The following is a 26,041-nucleotide window of genomic DNA, read 5'->3' as shown; positions in this document are numbered from 1 at the left end:
ATAATGAAGACAGAGGAATTCTAATTTATGTGCTGATATTCTTCCAAAACTGAGAGGCTAAACTACTTTTTTCATTTCTTGCAGGAGAAACATTCAGCAGTGTCGATCCTGACCTATTTCCACTACATTTCTTTTATACTTATGTTAGCTAAATAGAGAGCTTCTGTCTTCATCATTTTCAAGGTAGGTGCTTGTCACAGCACTCTCCAAACTAGCCAGCTGCAACAAGGTCTTTTACCATCTCATACCAACATACGCTTCATGCCAGTCCCTCCACTGCCTTCTCCTACTCTCTCCTCATCCAGAGCCCGCTCTCCGCTCTCCCCTCTCCCTCTCTCTGCTCCTTCCTCCTCTCTTCCTTGGCTGCTCCCTCTTCCTTGGCTGCCCAAGCTCTTCACAGAACCAGCCACAGCTGCACCTTGTCTACATCGGCCAACCCACCACCCCCAAAGCCAGCCCACAGCTGTATATTATCAATGATAATTAACCCAGCTTCATTCCTCTACAGGTGCTCAGTAAAGACACAATCTGATAACTAATGAAGTTCATAGGAGTCTTTCTACTGACTCTGATAAGAGATAGTGTTTGAAATTAAAAACATGTTAAAAGGTTTCTGTATCCTCCAGCTCAATAACCTTAGTCATGGGCAACCTGTCTTGCTGTCTCAGCTTGGGGTCAAAATAAGGAGATTTCAATGGGAGAAGACATGTATGAGAAGTCTAGCACAGTGTCCAAAATATAGCAGCAGAGGGTAAAACCAAAAATACAATCTGAAATAAGTAACTGGTAATGAGCAGTACTCAGAATGGCAAATTGATGGGGGCAACATATACAGAGTCTGAAATTAATCCAACCTGTTATAAAATGCAGGATTTACTTTTCAGGCTAGATTTGCTTTTCTTACTTTAAGGTTCAATTTTAAATGAGTTGGAAAACACAAGAAATGGAAAGCAGTCAGCATTTATACCTGGTGTGCTTTGTGAGTAGACTGGAAATGCACTTCTCTGAAATTCTTGTGCACGCTTTACAAAGAGATGCTGAATGTGTTTCTCAAATTGTTGTGTGTATACCCTCCTTCCAGAGCAACAGCAACTTGCAGTCCTTCCTTCTAGGCACATATCAGATCTGTGGTTGCAAATGCAATGGTTCCTTCCCTGAAACTCCCACACATCCCTCTTCCTTCTCCTCAAACTACTCCTTTCCCTTGAAGGGTGTATGTAGCACAGAGCTTGGGGAACACCAGAGCGGTGCTATGGCTACCACTTATATTCGTTTTTGCCTTGACACTGAGTGTCTCTGTACTTTCAGTGTTTAATGTGAGACTCCTTTTGCACCCTGCTATCAATGATTTCTTGCCAATCTACCTATAGAACTAATAACAAGCAAACCAAATGGTAAAAGTTAGTCAGCTCTACACTGATATGTGGTTTTGTTTCACATCCACCGTCTGCCTTGACAGTAAGACAAGGTGCCAGTACCTGTCAGTTGTACTCACCACAGCCTGAAGTAAGAAAACTTCAAAATTGAGAGGAGGATTATCTGGGCCTCTTGCAATCTGAAACCAATACTCTTCTCCTTTTTATAAAAGATAAGATTATTGCAAAAATTTATACCTATATTGTAGTAAAACCCCAAGAATATCAAGATTGGGATACCTAGTTCCAGTCATTAAAGTTTGGCAATACTGATATGTAAGTGGGTAATTTCTCCAAAGTTTCTCCTGTAGCTTATTTCCTTGCTTGCCCCATATAATCTTTAGATACATTATTCAACTGAGAACTTTATATTTTCATTTCATAGAGGGTTAGACTCCTTTCTAATTGTGTAACTGTTCCCCTCTGCAGATGAGAAGAAAATGCAGCAGAATTTATTATTTATGGAGAACATACATTAATAGTACATGATGGATTTGGTACGATGGTTGCAACAGGAAGGTATCTGGGTAAAAGCTACCTTACAACACACCTTCTGTTGTGAATGCTTTCACTGCTTAACATTCATTGTATGATTTATACTCGACAGGAGACAAGGAGGTTGGTTTCATTTTGACACCAGCAGTGGCTGCTAACACACTGATTAACTAAAAGCAATAGCATCATTACTGAATGAGTCATTAGCATCCTCAGAGAAAAGCATTAATGAGGAGGCAAAAAAAGCCAATTGCTTAGAAAAAAGCACAAAGCACATGATGGAGTATTTTAATTTGTTCAAAAATAGTTACAGCTCCCCTGCTCCTATAACTAAGGTTTTATTAATTTAGAATGGGAACAGATGAGAGCATGAAGCTTTGTGTTTCATCTGCATCATCTTGGCTGCGGCTCATAACCATGAAGAGAGACCTCAGTGAAGCACAAGTACCACAGCCACTTTCAGAGGCAGAGAGTCCTTCATGGTACAGGCTGTGGGAGAAATGAGTACAAGCCTTCTCTGTATTGATGCCTACTTCCATATCAGTTTTTTGCAGCATGCCTATATGGACAATAAGCAGACCTCAAAAGTCTGACAGCTTTATCATGTTGAGTATAGTTTATTTTCTGTAGGCTCCTAACAACAACCTACAAGTAACATGCAAAAGAGGCGAAATCCTATACCACTGCATGTAAATGGGAATGGATACTGGAGTATAACCAGGAATTTTTTCATAATGTAACCATCTCCCATCACCATTTTGAGTATGTGTGTTGAAATTACCTCCAGAAAGTCCTAAGACAAAAAGCCACTGAAATTAAGGAGAAACCCAACGTATTGTGATTAATGAGATATGTATCAGGCTCCAGGTCTGGGTCTGGCAAAGGGATTTATTTTCTTTTCCCCCTCAAAAAAAAAAAAAAAAAGTCTGGATTGACATCCTAAGGTTCTCTGCAGGAGCACTGTACAAAAGTTCATAAATACAGGTTTTTCCTGGTTAATTCCACTTACCATATTTAAAAGAAATAAAGTATGACCTTGTCTAGATTGTCTGTTTATACGTGTGGACATTGAAAATTACTTGCGTGTTCAACATACTCAGAGAGGGATCATAACAATGAGTGAACAAAGACTGAAGGCTCATCCCTGCCAGATTCTGCATCTTCAATCACAAATTCAGAAAATCACAGAATAATTTAGGTGGGGTCTCCTGAGGTTCCATCTACTCTGACCATCTGCTAGAGCAGGTCTAGTCAGATCACCTTTCTCACAGCTGTGTCCAATCAGGTCTCCAGGGATGGAGGTTCCCCAACATCCTTGGGACCTACTCTATTGTAGGACTACCCTCATGACAAAAATGGTTTTACTAATACCTGACAGGAATTTCTCATGTCTTCTGTCTTCTCAGATCCTCTGACCAGGCAGCTGCAGACAGCCACAGCATCTCTGTTGAGCCTTCCCCTTTTCATAGGCTTTTGAAGAGAGGTACAGTGCATTCAGCACCTACAGATTCAGGCTCTGCACTGCTGCTTAATATCAGGCAGCAATCCTGGTTGTGGGTAGCCAGACTGTGACATTACTCATTTCTACCCACTTTTCTCCTCTGTTTGTACCAGATACCCTGTCTCTTTTAGAAATACTATTTTAAGGGAATCATGACTTTTAATGTAGTTTCTGATATACCTCCCTCTACCCACAGGAAAGCATAGCAGCAAGTAAGACAGGCACAGGAAAGCTGTATCCGTTCTTCTCATCCTATATTCCCTGGCGTCCACTCCTGTGATGGTGGTCCACTCCTGTGCACCTGGGGTTAACCTCTGCAGAAAGATTCCTGTGAACCAAGGTGGGATTTGAATCCAGCACTTCAGGTACAGATTTAAGAAGCCTCAGGTCCATGTAAATCCCCAGTCAAGTGTTTCTAATAGGAAAACGCTGCACTCTCAAGACAAATATTAGATATGGGGATTTGCCTGAATATAAGGTGTGATTTAGGATTTTGGCCTTTTTGTGGCTACAGCTTGTTATGGGCTGTCCTGTTCTGCTCAGTATTGGGACGTGCATTTTAGCAGCCAGAAATGGGAATGCTTTGGGTAAAATCTCAAAATTCCTGCTTATTAGCTACCATGCTATGTAAATTCACATGTGTTGAAATCTCAGCACTAGGATGTATTACAATATTTTTTGAGGATACAACACAAAACAAAAATGAGAGAAAAATAGGAAGAACAACGAATAGCTGGAGGCTATTTATTTTTCATTCTCTTTACTAAACAACAGCTGGAGCCAGTCGGATAGCCCAACTATTTCCTCACCAATCTTTAACATAAATCCATTTTTACTCAATATTGTATTCTATTTTAATACTTTAATACCAACTTCAAGGTGATTTGCGGGTGAGTCCAGGCAGAGCTCTTTTTAGGGCCTGTGGGCTTGGTTATAAAAAGTAGTAGAGTAACATGGCAAGTAGGATTCATGCAGACTACCCAGGTGGGGCCCTAAAGTGCTATTGCTGATGCTAGAATGACACAGAATCCAAGCATCATTTCAGTGCTTTAGGACTAGGCCAACACAGGTAAATCGGATGGCTGGTCCATGTGAGTACAGCAGCAACTGAGGGACCTCCAGACTTCACTGTGAAGGATAGGTATGCCTTAGGATCTTTTTCCTGGTGCTGGTGTTGCAATTACATGACAAATAGCTAGGCTTTGTGCAGGAGATTGGACTAGATGACCTCCAACCTATTTTTTTCTGTAAATCTGTGAATTACCAGACTAAATTTTGAGGTTTTTCCTTGCCCTCTAGCTGAGGTTTTCTGTAACTCATCTTTGCAAGGGCTGATGATTCAAGGATGTTGGAGGAATGTTTTAGGCCAAACCCCTCCTGAAATTCTTGAGGCTTTCACGTCTGATCCAACATTCAGATTCATGTGGCTTTCATGAGCCTTTAGGAAAGAAGCAGTATCATACTTTTAAGAGCAGCTCTGTGTAAGAACCCAAGTCAGCACAGGTGGGCACTTTACAAGTATTCCTGAGCAACAGGACATTGCAACACCTAATTTTCAGTCATGTTTCTCTCTAGGACATGTAATTCCTTATTAAATTCACAGGGATAATTAAATATCTAAGGCCTAGTTCAATAAAATACAGCAAATAAGAAGGGAGGTATCTAGAAGAGCTGATGAGTCATACTTATTGTTCCTTATCTAGTGCAAAATTGTACAGTTCAAACCAGAAGGCTTGAGGAGCTTTACCCCAGAGTATCACGCAGCTGTGTTATCCATTGGACATGTAGGTCTAACACCAGGCAAACAACAAAGAGAATAACTCTGGTCTTCCTGTCTCAGGTGAGACTTCTAATCAGTGGCTGAGGTATTATAAATAGAACAGGATCGCAGCTGTGCCATTGCTTTTGTTCACCAGATGTGACAGTGTGATGGGCACTCTGTACCAACTCCAGCAGGATCCAGAGCAGAAGCAAGGAAGGAAGTGACCTGCCTGAGAAAAGGATTTTGTGGGGCTTCAAGGCTGCAAGCAGGAACCTGAGAAGCTTGTTAGAGGGAGCACCAAAACCTAGGAATGTGAAGTACTTTGAAAGTTGCATAGATGAAGGATTTTAAGAGCATGTACATTTTGGGGACAAGGAGGTAGGTAAATCTATCTGTGAAGTTGATCTCCTTGTTTGGAATGTGCCCTCTATTATATAAATCTGCAGATAAGTAAACAGAATATTATTCTTATACCACAATACACATAGGGCTTTTAGGGTAGAAAATAATAATCTATCTCAGAGTCTTTAAAACTTGCGCAATTCTAATTGAATCACATTTAAAATCCATTAATCATCTAATTGCATGTTTGTCTTTTAAACTGATGGACATTTTCCAACATGTTGTCATGTAGTACTTTTTTATATTTTTGATAGAAGAAAGCTTAAGTACTAAACCCAATGATTTTAGAATGAAAGAATAAAAAAAGAAATAGTAAAACCATCTCATCACTTCTCTCTCTGAACACGAAAGTAGTTCAAACTGATAATCATTTTTTTCCTGTAAGTGTTGTTAAGACTTCTGGTTACCGTGAACCTTGGAAACCCTGCGCATTTGCACTTCAGTTTAGCAAACAGAAGCCTTGCTGTTCTCTTTGTTCAGAAAGGTTTAGGTCAGAATTAACAAGCTGATAAAATACTTTGCTATGAATTTTTATAAGAATCTATGATGGGTCACATCACTATGTTGTCATGGTGATGAGACGTGCAGAAGTCAAATGTAAACTAGAAAGTGGTATATATGATGGTTTGATTTTGAAAAAGATTTTATCAAAGCAGCTTTCAGGGGGCTCAGATGTTCTTCCAACAGATTAATCAGACTTCGGTAGCTAGAGGCTCAGTCCAGAGACCACCACACTCAGTAGCCCTCAGGCTGTTGGTTTCAGTGGAGTGTGGGCATGGCCACTAGGAAGGTATTATGTGAGACAAATGCATTGATTTCCTCTTTGCAGAGACAAATCTCTCCTACAGACTGAGGGCCTACAGCTGTTTTAAGTACATGTAAACTTAATAAGGATTATTTTTAGATTGTTGTGTTTGTAAATGGGTGTTACTCTTAGTAAAGCTTGCTGTTATCTGAAGAGTACTTTAGAATTAAATTTGATTTAATATTCTAATTTACTTAACCCAAGTGTAGAGTAAAAATATAACTTCACATATAAATTGCCAACATATAGTACAAAACATGGTGAGTGGCAATTTAAACTGCAACATTGACTCTACTTGAAGGCAAGGGAGTCTGGCTGCAGGTAAGTAGCGGCACTGATCGAGTTCTTAACAAGGACAACAGTACTGAAGTTGTTCCTTACTGTTCTGCCTTTGTTCACATTTTTTAGTGCCTTCTTGTTTTTTCCTTTGTGCTCGCACCACAGAGGGATGCTTTCATACATGCGTTTGGTATATGTTCTCTGTTTCCTCTGTTGTGACCTAAAACTTGTTCTATTCACCACTAAAGACAAGGAGCGTGTATTTCTCGGCAGAAATCTCAGAGATAAAGAGCACAGTTGAAAAGTTGTTACAACAGGCTATATGAGCCAGAGGCACATGGTTTGCATTAACCTGTGCTGCTGTGAAAAAACAAGTGGCCTGAGCCTTTCCAGAAGCCCACAGAGATACCTGCAGGGCCAGCCCAAACCCAGCCAGGCTGATGTTTGGACAAAAAAACATTTCAGTGACTGAAAAAAATCTGATTGGGCAGGTGCACCAAAAGGAACTGAAATGGGCTTTAGAGGTCAGAGTCAGTAAGTGGAAATCTCGTGCATTAATTCAAGTATATTGGCCTCTGCCACATTATTTCCAGATAAATAGAAATCTGACTCATTTCCAAAATATAAAATTCATTTGGTAGAATGGCAAAGGGAAAAAAAAAACAACCCACAAAAAACCAGCTTGACTCTAAGTGCTCTGAGAGCATTATTCAAAACATATTTAATTGACAATCTGAATGAACTTCTCTGTATACACAATGACATACTACTACATTCAAACACTACCTTTAGTAACATGGCATTTTGCCTAGCCCTTTCAGATGACATTTGGTCAAAAGCCTTAAATGAAACAATGATAACAGGGATTTCAGTTTAAATTATTTCACCATTTAGGGGATACTAGTAACGCTGTAATTATTCATTAGCTATTGGGTGATTCTTAGCTTCCAAAATGAAGGGAAACCTTTGGCTGAGAGCACAGGCACTGCATGGAATTAGCAGTGATGTGGTGTGGCCTTCATTTTCTGTAATTGTCACAGCTGCTGCTACCACAATTATTCCATCAGATGTTATGGAAGGAAAGGGGGAAATGTTTGGCTAATCATTTGGTGATAGCTAAACTGTGGAGACTTTTTCAGAGGTCACAAGTTCAGTTGCAGCTCTGATACGTCTTCTGCTGGGTGAAAATTGTTATTCAATCACTCACATCTGTTAACATTTTGTGTGAAAGAGTTGTTCAAAACCTGTTTTGCAATGGATTTTTGCATGCATATTTTAGGATTCAATGCCTTTGTTAGAGGGATTAGCAGAAAGGAACATGAAGACCTGCTAAGGGCTATACTCTGGAAGGTGCAAGAGACTTTCACTGATGTCTGTAGAAATTTAAAGCAGCAAATCCTTCAGCTTCTTGAAGGCTTTTGGTTCTTAAGAAACAGTTTGAGATTTACACCCAGTGTAAACATAAGAAGAAGAAATCAATACTTAAAGCAAGTATGCTACATTGAATAATACCACCCAACTCACCCATAATAATGTGTTTTATGAATAACCAAAGATACATCTGCAATGCAATGTATTCACTGCATTAGAAAACAGACAAAAATCAAGTTCCTGGGTAGCTGTACTACCAACTTCAGCTGTACACAATCTGATTTTTAACTGCAAAATTCAATGGTATTCCAATTTTACAGGAAAATATTTTTTTAAAAAGGCATATAGTGAGAACTAACTCAAGTTACAAGTCTGTCAAAGGGGTTTGGTCTGTAAGAAGCATCTCAAAAATATTAATACAGACATGCAGAGAGCAGGAGTACTTTTTATTGATATCTTCAGGGTTCAGGCGTGCTCCCAGACTACATTATCACAGCAGAGAACATTCCAACCTAGCATGAGCTACAGAATCACAGAATCTCAAAAGGGTTGAGGTTTGAAGGGACCTTGAAGTTTATCTGGTCCAACTCCCTGCTCAGGCAGGGTCACCTAGAGCTGGTTGCCCAGGACTATGTCCAGACAGCTTTTGAATATCTTCAATGATGGGGTTTCCACAACCTTTCTGGGTAACCTATGCCAGTGTTTGTTCACCCTCACAGTAAAAAAGCACTTCCTGAAGTTCACATGAAATCTCTTGTGTTTCAGTTTGTTTTCCTTGTGCCTCTTGTCCTGTCACTGGGCACCAGTGAGAAGAGCCTGGCTCTGTCCTTTTTGCATCCTCCCTTCAGGTACTTGTACACATTGGTAAGATCCCCCTGAGACTTCTCCAGGCTGACCAGTCCCACCTCTCTCAGCCTTTCCTTGCTGAAGAGATATTCCAGACCCTTAACCATCTTTGTGGCCATTCACTGGACTGGCTCCAGTACTGGCTCCATGTCTCTCTTGTACTGGGGAGCCCAGAATTGGAGCCAGCAGTCCAGGTGTGGCTTCACAAGGTACCATGTAGAGGGGAAGGATCACCTCCCTTGACCTGCTGACAACACTCCTCCTAATGCAGTTCAGAATACCATTAGCTTTCTTGGCCCCAAGGACGCACTGCTGGCTGGTGTTCAACTTGTTGCCCACCAGGACCCCGAGGTCCTTTTTTCTGCCAAGCTGATTTCCAGCTGGGTGGCCCCCAGCATATGCTTGTGCGTGGGGCTGATACTACCCAGGTGCAGGACTTTGTACTTCCGTTTGCTGAACTTCATGAGGTTCCTGTCAGGCCATTTCTCCAGTTTGTAGAGGTCCCTCTGGATGGCAGCACAACCTTCTGATGTTATCAGCTACTCCTCCCAATTTGGTGTCATCAGCAAACTTGCTGAGGGTGCACTCTGCCCCATCATCCAGATCATAAATGTAGATGTTGAATGGATTTGACCCAGTATTGACCCATATATCAACAGCTTCTCTAGACGATCTTATGGAAAACAGTGTCAAAAGCCTTACTGAAGTCCAGGTAGACAATATCCACTGCTCTCCCCCCATCTACCAGGCCAGTCATGTCATCACAGAAGTTTATGAAGTTGGTCAAGTATGACTTCCCCTTGGTGAATTCAGGCTGACTACTACTGAAGATTTTCTTGTCCTTAATGTGCCTGGAAACGGTTTCCAGGGTTAGCTGTTCCATGACCTTCTCAGAGACTGAGGTGAAGTTGACCAGCCTGTAGTTCCCTGGGTCCTCCTTCTTACCCTTCTTGAAGATAAGATTGCCCTTTACTTTCCTCCAATCTTCAGGCACTTTTCCCTGTCGCCATGATTTATCAACGATTATCAAGATTAGCCTTGAGATGACATCGGCCAGCTTCCTCAGCTGGGTGCATCCCATCAGATCCTGTGAACTTATGTTTGTCCAGTTTGCTTAAGTATTTTCTGACCCAAGCCTCTACTACCAAGGGTATATCTTCCTTGCTCCAGACTTTCTCCCTTTGGCTCCTTAGTTACCCAAAAGCTGGTCTTAGTAGCAACAACTTAGGTGAAAAAGGCATCAGCCTTTTCCATGTCCTTTGTCACCAGGGCCCCTGTCTGATTCAGCGGTGGACCCACATTTTTCCTCTACTTCCTTTTACCACTTATGTACTTAAGGAAGCTTTTTTTGTTGTCTTTGACATCCCTCACCTGGTCTAATTCCAGCTGGGCTTTGGCTTTCCTAACTAGATCTCTGCAGGCTCAGACAGTGTGTCTGTATTCCTCCCAGGTTACCTGTACCTGCTCCCAACTTCCACCTGCTTCCCCTTCTACAAAAAAGGGTTGCTTCCTCTCAGTTCCTGAGTTAACAGCTTTCAACTTAGTCTGTACAGCAATTCAGAGGCACCTCCCAAGCCCTCTGAATAGCTAGGATAATAGGTTCAGGAGTGCTGGTTGTTGTGAAAGTCAAGTACACAGTTTTTTAGACTTTCCACCCCCAAAGAAAGGCACGCCCTGGAATCAGACATTCCAGCCACATCAGTAGGGAGGAATTAAAGGTCAAAGTATCTACTTACTTAAAGACAGAATTTAAAAACAAGGTAAAGCATTGAGCTGTGCAATTATATTTTGCGAAAGTGATATTCTCTGATGCTCAGGTATCGCAGCTTGTGAGCAAGGTAACTAGCCTATACAACTTTCTTCAGTGCTAGCCTGTCTAAAGTGTCTTTAAAGTTTCAGCTTTCCTGGTCTATAACACTTGTCCTATGAAAAGCATCCTCTGCCCTCAGAGACTGAAAGATTTTTCCTCTCTCTTCCAGTATGGATGGACACTAGATACCATATGGTACTGCAGAGCAGTGTCATTTCATATTTTACTCCTTTGTAAACTTAGAAATTAACATTTAAAACTCATTTGATATATTGTTTGTCTCAGCTAACATTTCAAACCTGGAATTCCATGCTGATTTCTCTTTTCTGATGTCCAGCAAAACACAGTGATATCTGCAAATTGTATGTCATAAAAAATAGTTAAGGTTCAAGCTTCCTTTATTATTCATAGTGCATAGTCTTGTGCAGGCTTTGCACAGGGCTTACAAATAATATATGAAGAGGACAAAAGCTTGCTTTAAGGATGGATTTGCTGGCTGAACACAGCCTACTCTTCCTGCTTTGCAATACTGCTGAGATGCATTCATGGAGAAGCCACATTTCTTTATCAGCTGACTGCTATCCCTTTTTCACCTAATACCTCCCTTAAGATCTACATCTTCCAGAGAGTCCTCAAAACACAATAGGGTATGTAAGGATCCTTTCCTCATGAAGAATATTTTTCCTTCTCTAGAAGGGAAACATAGTCTTTCTGGGATCACTTGTGTTAACTGCTGTCACTTCAGATTCAGCTCCCTGCTGTCTCATAAAGTCATGCCTTCATCACTTGCAAGCTCTGCAGAATGTGAGACAGGAACGTGCCCCAGCTGCTAGCACTGCTGGTGGCATGGTCCTGCTGGCTTTGCTGAGGCCAGTGCACTGCTTCAATAGCACTTTCTTGGGTTGCCTTGTTTCCTTATTGCTGCTTGTGCAAGGCCAGGGCTTTTGAAATCAGAGTACAGTCTGCAACATGAGCAAAATTTGTGGGCTACTTCCTACCCAGACCAGCTAGGTTTCTAGAACCTGTACTTGCAAAATTATTTGTGGTGGACAGGTAGCTATGCTGGGTTTCACAGAAAAAGATGAAACCTTGCTTTATGAGGTGCATAAGAAGTCAGGTTCAAAAAGAAGCTGGGCTATCTGGGTGTCCTTCTTCACCGACTTCTGCTGCTGAAGCGTGTGTATTTCGTGTGTGCAGGCTCCTAAGATAATAGAGGGCACTGCTCAGCTCTTTCTCCAGAGGGGAATGGCTTTGGTCAAGCCTGGTCGCTCTTGGAAAGATCTCCATTTTCTAGCTCAGATGGGCACTGTGTGTTCAGCACAGAGCCCAGGATGGGGGTTGTGCCTCCTGTAATCCCCAGGACCATGAGGGTCTTCTGTGCCTCTGCATCCTGGGTGGTCTCAGGGAATATCATCCGGTGACATCCATGCTGGTTCTATCACATTTGTATTATTTCAGGTCACTGGCAAGTAGGAAATATTGATTGTAACAGAGGGCTCCTGAATTTTTTAAGCCACAGTTTAATCACAAAAAGCAGCTGCAGCTAAGCTGAGATTTAAAAACAAAGCAAACCACATCATAATGGGAGGACCCTCAGTCTATTCTGACCTAGTATACAGTTCTGCCAACACAGATTAATCGCTGCCAATGTTACAGACATGTAACAATGAAGGTATTTCCCTCATTTTCCAGACTTCGGCTTCAAAGGTGTTAATTTTCTTTACACAGTAAGCAAATTACTCACTTCACTGAATTGTTCTTGGCGATACCTTTAAGAACAGTGGCAACATTAGCAGTGGCATGCCATATGTGTCTGTGTCTGCATAGTCTGTGGATGCACATTTAACAAAATCAGTGCGGTGGCAAGGAACAGCAAGGAGAGCATCTCACTGTAAGAATTTCACTGCTGTGACGTAGCTTCACCTAGTTACATAGTGAAGGGTAGCACTAAGTCCTCAGAAACAGGTGACCATTTCTTCTGTTGGTATGATTAGTCTTAGTATACCTGTCAGTGGAATGGATGGGAAGTAATCTTCCAGAAGAAATTTTGAGACCTGTTGTGCCTGTAAATGAGAGCATATAGTACAGATATGAGTGAGAAATATTACCATATCAATTTCAGAGCTTCACAATCCTTATTTGATGCTTTAATGCTGATCTTTTGTGTCCTGGACACAATTTACTACTTGCCTTCTCCGCAGTGAATGTTGTGAGCAAATTACTGCCTTTCCTCTAGCAGCTGCTCTTCTGAAGTACATGAAGACTTTTGTCATATCCTTTTTGCTTCGTTTATTATCAAGTACAAACAATTTTTGTTCCTTCTAACTTTATTTGCAGGTTGTGCTTTGTAGACCATTGATAATTCATGTTATTCTTTGGTGGACTTTCTCCCTTTGCTCAGTAGCTTTTCTGAAGTACCAGAATTGGACTTGGTTCTACAGTTGGGTCTCACCAGTACTGATTAAATCAAAATAATTATGTATTATTACAGTGTAATTGATACTCCCTTTTTTACATTCTGGAATTATATTCCTTTTTTTTCCTAAGGGTTATGATTATTTTTTTAACTTGCCATCAGGCTGTGATCAGCTCTAGGACGTTGTGTTTTCTGCAGGGCAGCTGCTAACCAATGTCTTCTACCCTGTACTTGGGCAGTTACATTCTTGTGTGCAATTTTTCACTTGTTAAATTGTAGTTGGCTTTGGTTTTCTAAAATGTATCCAATTTGTAGAGTTTATTTCTATTCTCTTCTTGTACTTCAGTGTGTTTCAGCTCTCCCTGTGCTGGAATTGCTATCTCTATCCCCTCATCTAGTCAGTTTTACTCACCTGAAGCTTCCTGTGAGAGTGGAGAGCACAGGGGCACTTTGCAGGTATCCAGAAAACTAAAAAATGACTGAGTTTTCAGGGGGGGGGTCTGCTTAGCTTCCCACACATAAGAAAGCTGATGCAGATGCCAACACAGAAAGGCCAGCTTCAACAAGACAAAACTAATTACCCTCCTTTCCTATACTGTGGAAACCAGAACATTACAGGTGTCCATCCCCCTTCTCTGTGTGAAACCACCTTTACCTTCTCTGGGCCTTTACCTTCTGTGAGGTGGAACTGAGCTGCTTGCCAAGTCCCAGATCAGGAGCTGGGTGTCATTTCTAGCCATAAGCTACACCGGCAATACCAAAAAGGGTTCAGTGGGGCTAAGAAAATGGTTAAAGTGACTCAGAGGACTTTCCATAGGGGGAATACAACGCCCTTCCAGGACTCCCAGACATATAGAGCCCTTACATAAAGTTAGGTATATCTCCTTAAGTGTAAGCTCTACACAACAGCCCAGGCATGCCCACCCCATCTGCAAGGAGCAGGCTGCACTGCCACAAGATCCTCCACTTCCCCTGTGCTGATCTTCCCTCATCTGTCAGTGTTCTCATTGATGCACCCTTGGTGACCTCTCAGCTCTTAGAAGTTTTAGGTCTCCTTCGATCTTGCAATTACCCTTGGGTAGTGTATTCAGTCCTAGCTGGCTGGAACCAGCTGTTGTCATCTTAACACCTTTGAAGCTGCTTACCTGAGAAAATTTCCTTATTCTTCTTTTTTTGCTTCTTGTTCTTCTCCAGCCTTTCACAGCCCCTGTGGACTCATTTCTAGGCATTCAGCCAGGAAATGGTGCAAAACTAGGGAAGAAAACAGAACTGCAAGTACATTTAGACAAAAATACTACAGAAGTACCAATCTGACACCCACTACTTGCCACTACTGTGACTACCAAGGGTTTATAAAGCATGAAGAGTTTGAAGCTTTGGGCATTTAGTGAGCAGAAGACTGTAGCTAAGCCTAAGAAAGTAAAGGCCGCTGAAGAACTTCCAAAGGAAGGGGAAGCTGAGACGAACATTTTCTTCTGCACTTAGCCTCCAAAAATAACTCTTGATCCTTTTCTGAGGCTCCAGCAGGAGTTGCTGAGTCCACACCTGCACCTCCCAGAGAAGTTCATGGTGTTCCTACTAGCTTAATCTACTCCAGAATGAAATCTCATGAGCTGAAACTCTCCAATCTGCAGTTCAGTGGCTTGTATCTACTACCGTTCCCTGAAGATTAATATGCCAGAAACTGCCATCTGGTATTCACTGCTTCTGTTGAAGGTTGCATATATCCTGCTGTGAAACTCAAGCATGGAGCATCATAGGTTGAAGCACAGGGTATATGATCTTCTGCCTCCATATTTTATTACTGAAAAAATCCAAACACCGAACCTTTGTCTTCACTGTCACCTTAAATATTTCTGTGGAGAACAGCTGCTTTTAATGTAGTTCATCAATTTCACAGAAGGCCATGTCAGAAGAGGTGTCTACATTTACTTGATGACTTTCTGCAGATCACAACCCCTAAAGATCACTCTATTTCCCTCCAGGGAGCTTGGAGACATGACCTGATACTACAGTCTTTCAAAAATAAAATGGCATGTACTAAGTTGAGAGCCAGAGACACCAGATGATACCATTGCCTAAAGCCACCTATAATTGCAGGGATTTGCTGTGTCCAGAGATCCCGCAGACAACGTGCCATGCTGTAGAGATTAAATGTGTCAATGTGATCTAGAGAAAAATGTGACACTAGAGCCATGGGCAGCTGTTTATAAGTAAGGACAGGTTTTGTGCATCACCTCAGAGAGTTTGTCCACAGAAGGATGTTCCTATAGTCAGCATGCATTTGCTGTCACCTTGACAGTAGAGATGCTGTGTGTGAGATGGGCTGCAGAAATGCATGGCACCCAGCAGGATTTAAGCAGGAGATCACAGCCAATTGCAGTCAGACAGCTATGAAGAAGGTTGCTTCTCCATCAGAAGTCAATAATTTCTCAAATGTATTTTGCATTGCATTGGTTTAAAAAAAAAAGAAAAGAAATTATTCACCATAATTTTTTTTTCCTTTCAAAATGAGTGTTTGTTACAGTTTTGAAAATGTTGTGTACTTAAAATAAAATTGGAATATTTTTTTAAAAAACAAAATGAAATTACTGATAATCTTAGTTTTTTGAAAATTAATTTATTGGGAAATTTTGATTGCTTGGAGTTTATTCTGCCTCTGGTTAGACTTGTGTTCTGATTTTGTGGCAATCTTTGTAAAACTGGAAATCCATTTACTATTCATCCTTGAACTCAACAGCTGACCAGGCCTTGTTCCTGGTTTGCCTATAAAACTTATCTATTTTTTGTTTCTATATGTTTCTATATTTTTCTAAATGTTTCTATATTTTTTTTAAAAATGCATGATTTTTTTTTCTGAAACTTAGAACTTTGATGTGCTCTTACTCGTTGTTTCTGGTATGTTTTATATTTGCAAAGCTAACAAAACCATCTATTTGAGAATTCTTCAGTATCATTTAAAAATTACTTCCAAGTAAAAGAAGAAAAATAATGTGTCGTGTCATGCATCATTTCATTTGGATAATAGCATAAGTAAATGAAGTCATAATGGTTTTTTTGGTAGAATGTTTAATGAAGTACAAGAAGGTAAAAAAAAAAGATAAAAGTGGGACTTTTAAAGTGATTATGCTGTCTTTGGCAATGGTTGTGTTATGGAGATTGGCACTTCCCACCATGCGAGTAATACATGCAGACCAGAGTTTTGAAATAAAATCACTGCATCTCTGGTCCAAGACCCCGTTATTCCTTTTCTCAGAACTGATAAAGCTGTGTTTGGTGAGCTGGCTGGGGATTAGAAGTGACTCTTCAAGAAGGTTAGATCTTTCAAAAATTGAATCAAAACAGTAAATTGACCTTGAGTTTCCTTGTAAAGGGGCAATTTTGTAAAAGACATGGTGATGTGGTCGTGCTGTATGTCCTGAGAGCAGAACTGAGCTGTCAGAGTGTCTTTCCATTTTTCTTTGTAGCTTTCTTTTCCCTTTGAATCTATTTTAGGTGCTCCAGTGCACAGTTCCCACTCTGTGACAGCAAAGGAGTCTTTATGTGGTATAGGCTAGAACAGACTGCAGTGTGGGAGGACGGTGGATTACTGTAGCCTCATATTACAAGCAAATTTAGCAAGTGCTTTAAAAAGCCAACATAAGGAATAACATCCATAAGACCATTACAAAAAAAAAAAGTCTAGAAATACAAATAGGGGCTTATTTTATTCTAAGAGCATATCTAAGTGGAGAGAAAGGTGCTGGGAATGCGGGAAGAGCTCACTATTAGAATAGCAGGAAAGAAGGTCAACCCAAATGAGTGATTCCCTGGCTGACTCAGAATCTATTACATTAATAGGATCATTGAGTAATCTTAACTAAATCCTCTTTTGCCTGTGTTTTTATTTTAAACCATTTTAAAAGATTAATGAGTTATGTTAGCTAGATAAACATGTAGTTAATAGACAGCAGGGCAAAGAAAGGATTCAGACATTATTTATGGCTGTTGTGAATATCAGAGTTTAGGAAGGGCTTCAAGGTTTGAGAGGGATATAAGCCTTTCCTTTCCCTGATATGATCCAGCCAATTGTTAATGCAGGTTTAGTAACTTTCCCAGTGACCCATAACTCCCCAGTAATTGCTGGGTTGCCTGTGAATGAGCAACCTCTACTGAAAGAGTAAGAAAAGCAAAATCTGCCTTTGCCATTCAGTAGATGGTGCTCTTCCCTTCTCCTGAAGTTATGGCTCATGCTGCTGATGCTGTTAGGTGCCATACTTCAGAAATTATGCTACAGTTCTTCTATCTCTTGTACCACCACTACTTGCTATGTATTTTGCCAAGATTTGAATGTTAACTGTTAGATTGTCAGATTTTATCTTGCTTACTGCATTTATCTAAAACATCCCATCTTCTCACCTGAAAAGGACTAGTTAACAATATATAAGGCTTGTGTCTGCCATCTTTCTGCTGTCAGTCACCAGGAAAGAAACCGTATATGCACTGTGCATAGGCTTGATATCTCCCCAGAAGTGGAGTTGCTGGTTTTCCATTGGGGTACAGTGCTGTCCTGGAATCTCCCTCCCACTCAGGTACCAGTACAGAATTTTCTCAGCTATCTGGCTTTACAGGACCTACATCTACATTGGTAGACTCCGAAGGGTCCAGACAGTGAGCACCCATTTGCCAAGAACTGGGCATGCTCTAGCCTCCACCTGCCATCCTACACCTTGGTTCCCATGAGAAGAAAACCTGACGATAGCTGTTCCTTTCAAGTCCTTGACTTGGATTATGCAGAAACGCTGAAGACATGCAAAAGGATGCATCACATTCTCAGTCTGGAGACAGCCTGAGGGGTGAGGTTTAAAGAGTCAGACAAGTTGCAAACAAAACACCAAGCAGGAATATTAAGCTCAAGGATCAGAATGTGGCTGGTACTGCTAACAGGGCTTCCCAATAGTGGACAAAGTGGTTTCCTAGAAGGCTTTATTAGAAAAAGGAAGAGACAAATACTCCTTGTGGAAGGAAGAGTTATATTGTAAGCTTATGTAATTTTTGAACACATTTCTGGGCACATGGAAGAGAAGATAACTGGGAAAAGCCAGCATGGATTTACCAATGATAAATCATGCCTGAGCATCTTGATTGCCTTGCAGATGAAGCAAGAGCAAAGAATGTCATTTGCATTGACTTTAGCAAGACTTTCAACTCTGTCTCCCACAATGGCCTTGCATCCGAGTTAGGCTGTGAATGTCTGGATGGACCGAAAACTAACTGAGTAAAAAAGCAGTTGGATGACTGTGCTCAAATGGTAGGAGGTAACAGGTTATATTTTACCCCGATGTAGGTTACAAGTGGAGAATTGCAGAAATTTATCCTGGAACCTGTCCTGTTTAACAGCTTTATCACCTGGAGGAGGTCACTGAGTGTACTGTAATATCTGCAGGGGGCACCATCACGTCCTGGGTTCAGCTGGGACAGAGTTAATTTTCTTCTTAATAGCTGGTGCAGTGCTGTGTTTTGGATTTGATGTGAGACTAGTGTTGATAGCACACTAATGTTTTTGGTTGTTGCTGGGTGATGTTTATATAAACTCAAGGACTCTTCAGTTTCTCGGGCCCTACCAGCAAGAGGGCTGGAGGGGCACGGGAAACTGGGAGGGGACACAGCCAGGACAGCTGACCCCAACTAGCCAAAGAGATGTTCCATACCATATGACGTCATGCTGAGTATACAAGCTGGAGGAAGAAGAAAGACGGGGGGGGGGACACATTCAACTTTATGGCATTTGTCTTCCCAAGTAACTGTTACACGTGATGGATGGAGCCCTGCTGTCCTGGGGATGGCTGAACACCTGCCTGCCCATGGGAAGTGGTGAATGAATTCCTTGTTTTGCTTTGCTTGCGTGCACGGCTTTGGCTTTACCTATTAAACTGTCTTTATCTCAGCCCACGAGTTTTCTCACTTTTACTCTTCTGATCCTCTCCCCCATCCCACTGTGAGGGGAGTGAGTGAACAGCTGTGTGGTGCTTAGTCACTTGGGGTTAAACCACAACACGTCAATACCTACAAGGGGAGGGCTGCCACCCAGAGACACCTAGACATGCAGGAAAAACAGGCTGACAGCAACCTTATGAAATTCATCAAGGACAAACACAAAGTCTGCACCTGGAAAGGAAGGGCCCTTGGCAATGGTGTAGGCTAGGGACAGACTGACTGGGGAGAAGCTCCATGGGGAAGGCCCTGGCGTCCTGGTGGCACTGAGCTCAACACAAGCCAGCAGTGTGCCCTAGCAGGAAAGGAGATTAAGAGAAGGGATTAGCTCTCTCTACTTAGCATTTACTGACCCACCTCTAGGTACAGTGTCTGGTTTTGGACGTATGATGACAAGAAAGACATCAATAAACTGGAGTTCAAGGTCGAGGGACCCCTGTGTGGGGTAGGTTAGGGATGGAGTTGGTTAAGCCTGAGGAAGAGATGACTTTTGAGGGGGGCCTAACAGCAGCCCTCCCAGTATCTATGGGGGATGGGTGAGAGGCTGTTCCCAGTGGTGCATGGCAAGAGCTTGAGAGAAAATGGGCATATCCTGAAAACAGTTTCACCATGACGACAGTCATGCAGATGTGCAGCTTGCTCAGACAGGCTGGACCAGAGATCTGCTGTGGTCCCTTCCAGCCATAACTGTCCTGTCACTTTATGTTATCATCTTTCCCTGTTACATTACAGTTTGCTTGGAAAGCAGAAGCAATCCTAAAAGATTACTGTGGGTATTAGTGACCTAAAGTGGGATTTTATTTGTCTGCTTCAAAGAGTCAGGAGATGCTCAGAGAAATGTGCACGTAGGAGGCCTGCTCATTTGCTCTCTGCTTAGGGACAAAGAGCTTGGAGACTTGCATTTGGGCCAGGGTTGGGCCTCACACGGGGAGTAGTGAACCTGAGGGACCTCCCTTGTTCACAGGTCAGCTCTGGCTTCATTTATTTTGTTGCATTACTCAGAGATGCAAGGATCCACCAGTGAATTCATTATGAAGATAAAGATGGGTGCGTTAGGGAAAGGAGAAAGATCAGTCTGGGCTGATGCAAACTTCAGAAGCAGACCTTGGGTTTTCCTTTGAGAAGCCATTACATAGCATGTAGCTGGAAGAGCCCATTGTAAAAATTGAAAATAGCTGTAAGTATATAAAATGCTAATGGAACGCTTCAGCTGTGAGCAAATGCTGCTGGTTGTTTATTTCCCCCCCACCCCCCCACCCCCCCAAAAAAAAATGGCTGCACCTTGTAATAAGGAAGGTATTATGCACATTCAAATTATGAGCAAATTTTCTAAAGTATGGGGAATCAAGTCTGGTAAAAGAAACCGTATCTCCCAGTCAGCTTATTATAGATTAATATCTGTTTAGGCAGACTAAAGATACTGCTCCATTACACATGACGATGTCACACCATGAAGAGATGGATGGTTTAATAAGTAATAACTACATGGTTTAGCAGTATTGCTAGGAAATTAAAGTGGTGCTTATGCTTGTAAAAATGCAAAATATATTAGCTTAGCTTTATTTAAAGTTACTTGGAAAAAGCAGTTATTTTTACCTTCCCACTGGATTTCCCAGCTTGCTGCTGATTTCTGCCACTGAGTTTCTGTTTGTGGCACCTACTCCCAGTTGGACCTGCAGAAATGTTTCTGATGTATGCTTATAACATGTCACAACCTGTTTGGGGTTTGCACAACAAGCCAAGGGAGGCCCCCTCCAGTCTTCACTGCAGGAAAAAACCCCAAAAAATCCGTGACAACGATTTTGGAGTGATTGTCTTGCAAAAGTAATCATGGAATGATATATTTGCACTCTTCTGTCTTTGATGCATTGCACAACACTGCAATAAAGAATAATCACGCTGAAGGTGTGGTGCCTTCATCATCATTACAGAGGAGACAATAGATGCTAGAACTATCCCATCCCAATCTCTAAAGACATATTTACACATTTATCACACCCTGCAGCACCATCTAGTTTACAGGCAGAGGACTCACCTTTATTGTAGCATAGCACACTATTAGTGAAAGGGCCACCATGCCAGAAGAGACATGGATCTAGTTTATATGGGAACTAAACCAGAAAGCTCCCATGGATGCTGAAGTTCAGACTCTCAGGCTGGATGCAGTTTGAGTTTCATCCTGCAAATGGACGAGGATTCAGAGAATGCTTGGAGCAGCAAACACATCTTTTTCCAGGCTGGTTTGCTCATCTTTATTCAGAGGTGAACATTGAATACAGTTCTTAGTCTGGCAAAAATAGCAAAAATAGTCAACAAAATCTATATTCATTATGAGCTATTTCATACTCAAAATGAAGAATTGATTTTCTACTGATTCCTTAAATTAATCACTTTTTATTTTTACTTTTTCTTTGCCTCTTATTTGACATGTTGTACCATTCTTTATTGGTTGGATTTAACAGATCAGGATTTTTAAGAGCTCTGACTAATCTTTATAGCATGGGGAAAAGTTCTTCTGTGAACAAGGGGAAAGCAGGCAGCACTAATTATCTCCAGCACAGAAAAACTCTATGTCAAAGAAATCCAAGCCTTGAAATATATTTTGTTGTCAAAGCTTGGATCATTAATACAGTTATCAGTACATATTCAAACTATGTGTCAAATAATAGAAATCTGAATGCATCAGTATCATGTGGATGAAATATACAATGCTTTTTTTTTTTTTTTTAATTAAGAGCCTTTTCAGAAATGTATTTATGTTGTTGTGTGGCTGTTCTGTGTGTCTCCCTCTCCTGCCAAACCAGCAGGTGGGGGAGGGCTTTCTGCACAATACAAGGTTCTGGTCTTTCTAGCAGGAAAACTTAAGCAACTAATAATTTTTTTGATCCTGAGCTCAACGCTCAGCAATGGCTGATGTTCATCTCTGTAGACAAAAAGACTCAGTGTTAAGATATTTCCCCTTTTTTTCCTTCCCCTCCCTTGTCTTTTCATGTAAATGTTCAAAAATCAGACACCATAAACCGTCTCAGAAGACCAGCTATTTGAAATAAACATTTTCTTAATGTGTATACTTGTGCCAGCTCAGTGCACCTTCAGGCAGAACCTTTGCTGTGGTCTGGACCAGGACCACCTACACAGTTCCTGCAGCAAAGCAGCAACATGTGCCTTGCCCACAGGTCTCTGACATCCATCTCCTATTTCTCTCCCTGCCACAGAACAGCGAGGGCTGATGCAGCTGAAGGATCTGATTGTGGCTAGCAAGCTGTCCTGTCCCTGGGTGGGCCAGCACACACGTCCAATACACTTCTCATGCATGCTGAAGGGGTTGGTGGCCTGAGGACCTTGGCAATAGGAAAGGCTCTTGGACATCTGGAAGTGTCACCCCTTACTTCACATCTGCTATCAGGACCTCCACAGGCACACCCCAAACAGCATATCCATGGGAAACCTTCTCCTCCAACATGTAGAGAAGAGCACCAGCCAGGCTCCTACCACCATCAGAAGGCTCTTGAGCAGATGGAGGGCACTGATTCCTCTTTGAAAGCTGAAGAAAATGAGCAGCTCTGTTTGGTGTTTTTTTAAAGGACTGTAACATGGTTAATTTTTTTTCTTTATAGTCTCTCTTTGCCAGCCCCCATACATGATGGCTATCACCTAAATGCTATGTTATGGCATCAGGTCAGTTTGTACAAAAAGGAGTGAAGTTTTGCCTGATGCCACCAAGATTCTCCCAGGTGGTCTTGCAGAAGTGGGTCAGCAAATACATCTGTCAAAGGTGCCAAACAGGGAACGCAGGTTTGTGTAGCCTAAGTCACATCTGTCCCAGAGGACAGAGGGCAGAACTAGCAGCACATTTCCCCTGAAGACTCCTGCTCGTGGAGCTCTCCTTATACTTGATGAATGAATACATTTTGCAGACGAACAAAACAGGGAAAATGTGGTTTTCCTCATGCTTGTTCTTGTGACATGATTGAACGCTATTTGACAAGCACAGGTCAGGATTACTTGAAATTAACTGAACTGCAGATACTTCAGCTTTTGCACAGATTAGTAAAAACTTGATTAAAGTCATGCTCATATAAACATCAGTAGTTTAGTTCCCTCTCTTCTTCGCTTTCTTACAGTGAAGGAGTACAGTCAATAGAGAAAATTCTGTGGAGATGTTTTTTAACAAAAATACATTGAGCTAGAGCACCTTATTTTAATATTACATGCTTTCTCCAATTTCATATCATTTTCTCACAGTGAAGCAATTTATCACCATGTTGAAAGTAGAAGGCTTGTTAGTTTGAGCCTACAGTTCTGTAAACATGTGACTTGTACCTTCTAACTTGTAGCGCCTTGGGTTTAGCCTCCATACCCAGGTAAAGCAGTCCTCATGCGAAGACTGTGATGTCTTCCACCCGTCGCGTGGCCTGTCCATCTGCTTTGCGTTCTGTGCAAGGGGCCTCAACCTAAGTGGACTAATTTGTTACCCTGACAACTTACTTCTGGTATAGGGCTTTTTTGTCCTCCTTATTGTTACAGTTACTTACCAGAACACGTAGTACTCTGCTCTAGCTGCTGCATGAACAGGTGTAATTTCCTGTCAAGGGCATGTCTACACTGAGAGTACAAGGGCTACACAGTTTTAAACTAGATGCTATTTAAACAAATTGTTAGCACCATGAAAGGCAGATGTTACAACACCAATGGGTATTTGAGAACTATGGTCACCCCTATGGCCCACCTCACTGATTTACTTCTTAGTGTTTTAGGTGGGTAACATTAAAAACTAAGACAACACTTACTTAAAATGCACAACATTTCATTCTTTCTGATTTGGACAAACTCTAATCCAGTAATCGATAGGGTTCATGTTAAGACAACTGCTCTTCCATCACTCCTGGTTCTGAATATGCAATTTCAGACTACTTGAAGTTGAAAAATCCTGAAATCCAAGCTTCAAGACAAACAACACCTTTTTTTATTTTCAGCTACATAAATAGTTACAAGGGACATAGTGATAAATACACTTCCTCTTCCCTCCTGAATTCCTGACTTCATCAACACAAATGATCTGACTAAACTTTTTGTTTGAATTAAGAGACTTGACACTCATGCTGTGTGTTTTTTCACACTTTTTCTTTCACATGTTACTGTCAATATTCCAGCCCTACTTCCTTGAATGCCCTGGAGTTACAGTTACAAGTACAGAAGAAACCCCCTTCTTTTCACGTTAGACCAAACTTTGTCAGTGCTAGGCAGGATCCTGGATTGCTTTTTAAATTTGTGTTTAACTTGCACTGAAACTGAGACCAGAAGCTTGTTTGGGAGGTGAAGTGGGGAATATCCTGCTGGCAACACTCAATCTCAGCCACCCACAGCAAGCCCAGGCCCTGGGGTGAGTTATCCTGGGTGGTCGGTGAAATGGCCATGTGCCCTGGTGGGACATGGCATGTGACTGCCGCTGCTGTCCCCAGCTAGCCTGTGCACAGCGGTGCAGGAGGTCATCCCACTCAAACACTGGGCTAAGCCCTCGCTACAGCAAAACTGAGCCAGGAGAAGCTTGGCAGGTGCTGCTTTGGTGTCCTTGCCACACAAGTCACACTGAGTTTTTAATCACTTGGGCTGTTTCAACCTTAATTACCCTGAGTAAAAAGGGAACTGAGGGTATGTAGCATAATTAGAAAGAGATTTCTGAGCCCTGGGTGATTGAACAGCTATAGTAGACATCAGCGTCCCTTAGAACAGAGGAGTCAATGATTGAATCATATCACAGATTACTAAATACATAGGCTACTTGGTTCCCTCTGGGAAAGAAGTCAGCAGCATGTCCCTCACAGAGGGTGTTGTACTGACAGGTGGCAGGGATGGTTTTGTTATGTAATATTTAATCCTAAAAATGTTTCTTAAGGCACTGTCAGAGCAGAAGTTGAAATCTATGTAATGTCATGTTAACTTTAAATTGAGAGAGAAAAAACTTTGCATTCATTTCAGTTCACAATTTGAAGTCTAGCAATGTCTGACTTTGGTCAAGAAGGATATATAATTTTTCTACAGAAAGGTAAATGAGCATGTTCAGGATATACCAAAGCAGACCTCTTCTCGTGACTGGTTTGGATGGTATAGAGACAGCTTTTGAAGTTGGGTTGTTTTGGTGGTTGGGTGGGTTTTTTTAATACCCTTTGGATTACGCACATCTTGCATAATCCAACCCCATGTCCTCCTAAGTTAAACTACTGATCCTTCAGAAAGAGAAAATGGTATAAATAGCTGTCAGGAGGGCAGGACAGATAAGTGCGCTATCTGGAATTTCCACAGATCTTAATGTCAGGCCAAACCTGCAGCACTGATTCAAGGGGAAAAAAATCCCGGCTGGTTCAAATGTTTTTTTATTCAGGTAAATTCTAGTCCTGACTGTATTTCAAACCTATGAAATCAACTTAGCCGTCAAAAAGGGAAAAAAAGCAAAACAAAAAAAAAAACCCAACATGCCGCTTCAAAGACCTTGACATAATAATTAGTTCTATGCTCCTCACTCTGACAAAATCCATGCAGGGTTTTATGCAAAGATGTCCTTAACTCTGATCTCTCATGACAAATTACTAAACTAGAAGGATTGGGACAGGGGTACAATAGAGGTGCCAGTGATGGACTCCAAGGCCAGAGGGACTTGTCTGCTTGTCATTTATGGATAGATTGCAAAGTCCCTGGCGCCCCAAGAGTGATGCAATGTAAGTTGTGATACAGTTAAAAATTCTGTCTCATTACAGCAAACATGAAAGGCTTGTTTGGTAGAAACCCTCTTTAGTACATACTGGGTTCCTTATCGTCCACATTCTCAGCTGATGTTAAGTCTGATCTTTAATATACAATTCTGCATCAAAAAAGAGTGGAGTTAACGATGAATCGCTGACCATTAATAGCACAATTTCCACTTGCATTTCTTAATGAGTACAACTGTTACCTGATGCAGTATTTTAA

This window comes from Falco rusticolus, chromosome 6 (genome assembly GCF_015220075.1).
Source record: "Falco rusticolus isolate bFalRus1 chromosome 6, bFalRus1.pri, whole genome shotgun sequence".
NCBI lineage: Eukaryota > Metazoa > Chordata > Aves > Falconiformes > Falconidae > Falco > Falco rusticolus.
Note: the sequence above shows the minus strand (reverse complement) of the source record.